The sequence below is a fragment of the Egretta garzetta genome, unplaced genomic scaffold (genome assembly GCF_000687185.1).
Source record: "Egretta garzetta isolate BGI_Z169 unplaced genomic scaffold, ASM68718v1 scaffold108, whole genome shotgun sequence".
Classification (NCBI taxonomy): domain Eukaryota; kingdom Metazoa; phylum Chordata; class Aves; order Pelecaniformes; family Ardeidae; genus Egretta; species Egretta garzetta.
The window spans coordinates 8024845-8031175 of NW_009260614.1; the positions used below are offsets into that span (position 1 = coordinate 8024845).

At 49.6% G+C, this 6331-nt stretch overlaps 1 long non-coding RNA gene across 2 annotated transcripts; it reads right to left on the reverse strand.

Moving 5' to 3' along the window:
- Positions 1–2076: 2076 nt before the first annotated feature.
- On the reverse strand, positions 2077–5339 carry LOC118452910. 2 transcript variants are annotated; one of them, XR_004842792.1, is made up of 5 exons: positions 5099–5339; positions 4946–4972; positions 4635–4760; positions 4145–4224; positions 2077–2550 (listed from the first exon to the last, which is right to left on the reverse strand). It is a non-coding gene; the product is annotated as an uncharacterized LOC118452910 (long non-coding RNA). The 2 variants fall into 2 exon arrangements; XR_004842791.1 differs by having other exon boundaries at positions 4946–5339.
- Between the last annotated feature and the right edge of the window lie 992 nt (positions 5340–6331).

The window sequence follows — 6331 nt, forward strand, 5'->3', positions numbered from 1 at the left end:
CGGGGGCGAATGAGAGCCAGGAGCGACTGCGGTGCCTTCAGCGCTTTATTGATCAGTTCTTTGTACAGGTATTTACACAAGAGAGGAAAGCAGCCCGCCCGCGAGGAGAGGGCTCGCCCACGCCCTGGAAACGCTCCCCATGCTCTGGAAACGCTCTTGTGGGAAGCAGCAGTTGAGGAAGCAGCCGCACCGAGCCCCAGGCCCCTCAGCACGGTCAGGCCCAGCCCTGCACCCCTCCACAAAGACTGACCCAGCAGAAACATCCCCATGTACCCTGTGCCACTTCGCCCCGGCCCCACTTGTTACTGGCAGCACTGGTCACCTCAGTTCTTGCCAATCATTATCCAGCCAAAATTGTACCCTGCCCTGGTGTCACACCAGCCATGCCACGGGCATCTTGCAGCTGCAAAAGCTGCTCTGGCTGGCACTGACAGGGCCTCTGCCCCCAGGACCACGCTGCCACTTAGGAATTGAACTCGCTCTGCTTGTTACTGGAAGCACTAGGTCCACAGCACCCCAGAAACAGGGGCAGGTGAGCAATAGTGTTAAACTTTACAGTGGTGGTGCAACAGCCAGGAGAGCTGAAAGTTGGTAACCCAAGGGAGTGGCCTGGCAGCTGCTGCGCCAATTTAATTGAGCAGTTGCATGGGAAGGAAAAAAGCAAGGTCCCTGCTTCCTCTGAACATGAGGTGCCATTCCCCCTCTTTTCCTCCTGCAAATAAATCAGTGTGACAGTGGCAACATGGGGTTGTCAGCTGTGGGCTGTACTTTACAGATCCTTTTCTACCCCTAAAAGCAGGCTGGCTGTCTAAACCTTTCAACTCTAAAAGCAATGTAGATAGCATGTCCTACCTGACAGGAAGGAAGACATAAAATCAAGAGACTGGTGACAGATAAATGTTGTTTAAGCAGTAGTAATTAGGTCTCTCTATGCAGGTATCCACTGGCTGCAGGACAGCATGCGAGTCTCTCCCACTGTTATTTCCGAAGGCTGTTTGTCCATCAGCCGAGATGGCCCATAGCACTGCCACAGCACTGCCTTGCAGAGCCAAACACCAAGAGGCTGCTCAGAGAGGACTTGGGGGAAGAGGGGATAGCTAGGATACTTCTGAATCAAAAAAACCCAACAGTCCTGTGGGTTAGTTACACCTTGTCATTTAAGCAAGGCCAGGGAAAGGAGCAAGGTTTGAAACTTTCCACCTAGGGTTCCCATCACAAAGCCAGCTACCTCTGCCCCTGCAAGTCACCCAGAAGCCTGGCCTTGGAAACCCAGGGACAGCCAGAAGGGACCCGCCACAGCAGCTGACATCTCTCCAGATCTCCGCAATCCTCAGAGCTGCTGAGAACCACTCTGGCTTGTAGAAGAGCCAACGCCTGATTGACTTGATTACTGTAAAAGTAAAATTTCCACAAATCCAGGTATCATAAGCTTACAGGTATTTCACTGACCTGCATGGTTCTGCAGGGCCCTCTGCAGACTACCAAAAAATCACAACCTGCTGAGCAAGCAGGAGCAGAAAACCAAGCACCACCTCACTGTGGTTGACAGCATGGCAAGTCAAAACAAGCTCTTCCTGCCAAAGCAGAAACTACCAAGGAAATATGGTTACAGCCACAGCATCAGCAGGGGAAGTATCCTCCAGCATTTGGGACACACATCCCTGCAGCGAGGCAAGCCATTGCAGGGGGAGGGCCACCTTCAGCTCTCCTGTACAATCGCAACACACAGCCTGGTGCTCTACGCACACAAGACACTGTGGCAGCCTGCTCAGCACCACCTGCCGACCCGCTTTCCCCCCACTCTGTGCTCTCTTCTCTGACAAAACAGGCTTCGCATCGCTCCAGTGCACAGCCCAGACAAGCTGTGTGATGAGTGGAGCTCACTGGCTGCTCCACCTTGTGCTGGCTAAATCCCAGAAAGTAGCTGCATTGCAGGAAAGCTGAGCTCCTCACTGTTGTCTTCTGAAGCGGCAAGAAGTCTGGGCTGGCACGGCCTTGCACATGGGTGAGGGGGGAGCAACAAGCCGGGGCAGGCTGGATGCAAAGCCTAGGCCTTGGTTTATAAAGGAAGACTGGTTGCAACTGGAAGGGCCAGTTTATTAGAGAAACCTCACATTGCAGAGAATTCACAACATATTGGAAAGGCTCCAGGCCTGCCGAGGGGGCCAGTCTTCTGACGCAGCACAGATCTACGTCCCCCAGCTCCAACCCCAGCAGGTGCCACAAAGGGAAGGGTTAACTGTAACACAGCTTATGTTTACAAGCAGCCTGAGAGAGCCAGTGTTAAAGTTCAAAAAAGCCTCCCCGTTAGACGACAGTTAAAACAAAAATGGTCTAAAATGTTTAAAAGCTCCGTGTTCTTGGCTGCAGCATAATGGGGAGGCAAAGGACTACAACACACACAGGTCTCTGTGGGTCTCGTCACTCAGTCTGCTCTACCAGTGAAGGCCGGAGGGGGGGGTCTTCTCATCTTTGTTGCTTTCCAGAGAAAAGGGTGGGATTCGGACATCAAAGTGGGAGCCATCAGGCCTCTCAAATCGAAAAGTACCCCTGCAAAATAATGGCAGAGATCACGCTGAGGCCCGGGACAAAACAAAGCTGGGAATCACCAGCAAAAAGGTAAGACACAAGCTCTTCCATATCCTGCACAGGGACTCTGGGGCTGCATTTGCAAGGCCGGTCCAGCAGCAAGGACATCAGTTCAGCAGCAAGGACATCTGCCTGCCAAGATGACTCATTTATTGGAAGACTCCTGGGCGGTTTACATCACATCTCTAATATACATTTCCTGAATAAAGATGTCATGATTGGAGCCTCCAGGAGGTAAGCATGCTCCATGCATCTGTGGCACTGTTTACCTAACTCCCACCCCACAGGAGACAGAACCATCTGAGCTATTTTTACAAACTGATTACACGTAAATTCAGATTCATATTTCTTGGCAGAAGCTCCACTGGGTAAGAAGTCTGCGACAATATGAAATCCCTTCACAGATGTAATTTGGACTGGCTTCTGCTTTGCATTTCACAAAGGGCATTTCAAAACGCAGTCTGCCTGTCCTTGTACAAAGGATTTGTTTACTGCCCTGAATTACAGACGACTACTGCAGAACGTGACATGGACAAGAGGATCGTGGAGATAAACCAGCAGGTTCTCATGACAGAAAGGACACAATGGAACACCAGAAGTCAAGCTGAGCAGCTTCTGAGCTGCAGAACCATTTCTCTCTCTCTCTCTTCAGGATGCATGCAGAGAGGGTAGAAAAAAAAAACCTACTAAACAAGCTGGTTTTACTTCTCAGGGCATGCACTCAGGCAATTCAAAATGCTTAACGTGGCAAACAAGGGTGTATCCTATAGGTAAAGAACTGCCCTCTTCCTTTTCCCAACTCAAAGGCAGTTCCAAAGCAGCTTAACTCTGAAACAGATTTACTTAAAAAATGCAAGCCAGAAAGACCTGTCACACAGAAGGCAAGAGGTGGCTGTGCATTTCTTGTCCACACAGAGATGACACTAAATGAGCTAACCCAGCCGAAATGTAAAACGGAGGGAAACTGCTTTAAGCCTGCAGCACGGGAAAGAACAGCTCAGCTAAGCACTTTCCTAACTGCACTTACAGAAGAGGGGACCTGAACACTGGTTACACTGAAGGCCTTGTCTGGCCTGAAGTGGGAATAACCCCACGTGCCAATTCCTTGTGGACACAGAACTGCATAGCTTCACTCAGGGACAGAATCAAAGCCCAATCCTCTCCAAAGAGAGAAGATACCAGTGCATGCATCCCTGCTGCCTAGGGAAACACCAGCATGAAGCCTTGCCTCTTGCATCAAGGACTGAAAGGGACAGAATCTGAACAGAGCAGAAGGTAACATAGAACTGCTGCATGTCTTTTCAAATCCAGTCTAGCACAGACCAGGGGAAGGGGATAAATTAGCCTGGAACCTCTCTCGGTGCAGAGAATCAACAGATCATATCGCTAACTGGGATACTGCCATAAAGAAGCTCATGAAAATTTTAACTATCAAATATGTCCAGTCCACATCCACCCACCTTTCAGCCATAACTCCAGACTGCAAACTGCATCCCAGCTCAGCGCTGTGGGGTCCTATATCTAACCCACTACCGCAGTAATAAGTGCTTCTTACCACATGTGACCACTGGATGCCTGCAGGGAGACGTGACTGCTGTACTGAAACGCCGGCTGTTCTTTGGATAAAACTGGCTCCTGAGAAGACAAGAAGAGACCACTCTGCATCAGCAACGGATCTTAACGTTTCTCCACAGACAGACATCGACAGTAAATGTATATAGCAAGAAGAAAAACAGAGATGTCCACACCTGAGCATCACTACCAATTACACAACAAACAGCTCGCCCAGTGAGTAGTGCCAGAATTGTGTATTATTGCAGTTTTCCCATTACCAGTCATTTAGGGTCATTCTCTAATACTCAGTGTGAAGTTTCAATTCATGCAGACTAACAACAGATTAAAAGCTCATGTAATTTTTTTTTCATTGCCAGTTTCCCATTCCATTGATTTTTAATGCCCGCTAAGCAATTTACTGGCAAATCAATCCAAGCAAGAGGACTCCAGCGAAGGGCTGCGCTTCCCAAGAGAAGCTACACGATACCTACCCTTCCTACAACGCCACGGCCCCTGACTGTTTCCAAGGTGCCAGACAAGCTAAATATCCTCCAGTGCCGCTCTCGGAGTTGTACCACTTCACTGTCAAGGTTCTCCAGGCGAATGCAGTAGCGCCACTGGACAGAAGAAAGACTGTTATCAAGAACTGGAATCAGCTGCAAACAGTTGATAACCCATTGCCAATACTGGGAAACAGTTGCCAGGCAAGGGCTACTCTCCCTCAGAGCTTATCACACAGCAATGATGCCACAGCAAATAAACTCCTTCCCTTTAGCTGCTTTGTGAAACAAAAGGCACTTACCCAGTAGACATGGGAATTCTGGGCTTCCTGTCAAGAGAAACAAAAGACTTTAGCAGCTACCCTTCAACGCTCAGCGCCAAAACCTCTTCAGCTGTCAGCACAGCACAAGCACAGGGGCTCTTGCTCCACGCCAGATTGACGCAGACAACTCACATGAGCACAAAGACAGCTGCTCTCCGAAGCAGTCCATCAGTTACCACCTGGCTCGGGCTCTGCTCTAGACATGTAATCATGAGGCAGGAGATTTGCAAGGATCTCGTGACTACGGAGGGTTGATCTCCATGTTAATTACGCACTTTCTACAGATCTAGAAACACCCGTTTCCTTGCCTTCAGGCACCTGTTTTTCTGACAAGGTTAGGACAAACATCAGCTGGGCTCCACAGAAGCTACAATTCCACCCTTAAACTTTACAGTGGTGGTGCAACAGCCAGGAGAGCTGAAAGTTGGTAACCCAAGGGAGTGGCCTGGCAGCTGCTGCGCCAATTTAATTGAGCAGTTGCATGGGAAGGAAAAAAGCAAGGTCCCTGCTTCCTCTGAACATGAGGTGCCATTCCCCCTCTTTTCCTCCTGCAAATAAATCAGTGTGACAGTGGCAACATGGGGTTGTCAGCTGTGGGCTGTACTTTACAGATCCTTTTCTACCCCTAAAAGCAGGCTGGCTGTCTAAACCTTTCAACTCTAAAAGCAATGTAGATAGCATGTCCTACCTGACAGGAAGGAAGACATAAAATCAAGAGACTGGTGACAGATAAATGTTGTTTAAGCAGTAGTAATTAGGTCTCTCTATGCAGGTATCCACTGGCTGCAGGACAGCATGCGAGTCTCTCCCACTGTTATTTCCGAAGGCTGTTTGTCCATCAGCCGAGATGGCCCATAGCACTGCCACAGCACTGCCTTGCAGAGCCAAACACCAAGAGGCTGCTCAGAGAGGACTTGGGGGAAGAGGGGATAGCTAGGATACTTCTGAATCAAAAAAACCCAACAGTCCTGTGGGTTAGTTACACCTTGTCATTTAAGCAAGGCCAGGGAAAGGAGCAAGGTTTGAAACTTTCCGCCTAGGGTTCCCATCACAAAGCCAGCTACCTCTGCCCCTGCAAGTCACCCAGAAGCCTGGCCTTGGAAACCCAGGGACAGCCAGAAGGGACCCGCCACAGCAGCTGACATCTCTCCAGATCTCCGCAATCCTCAGAGCTGCTGAGAACCACTCTGGCTTGTAGAAGAGCCAACGCCTGATTGACTTGATTACTGTAAAAGTAAAATTTCCACAAATCCAGGTATCATAAGCTTACAGGTATTTCACTGACCTGCATGGTTCTGCAGGGCCCTCTGCAGACTACCAAAAAATCACAACCTGCTGAGCAAGCAGGAGCAGAAAACCAAGCAC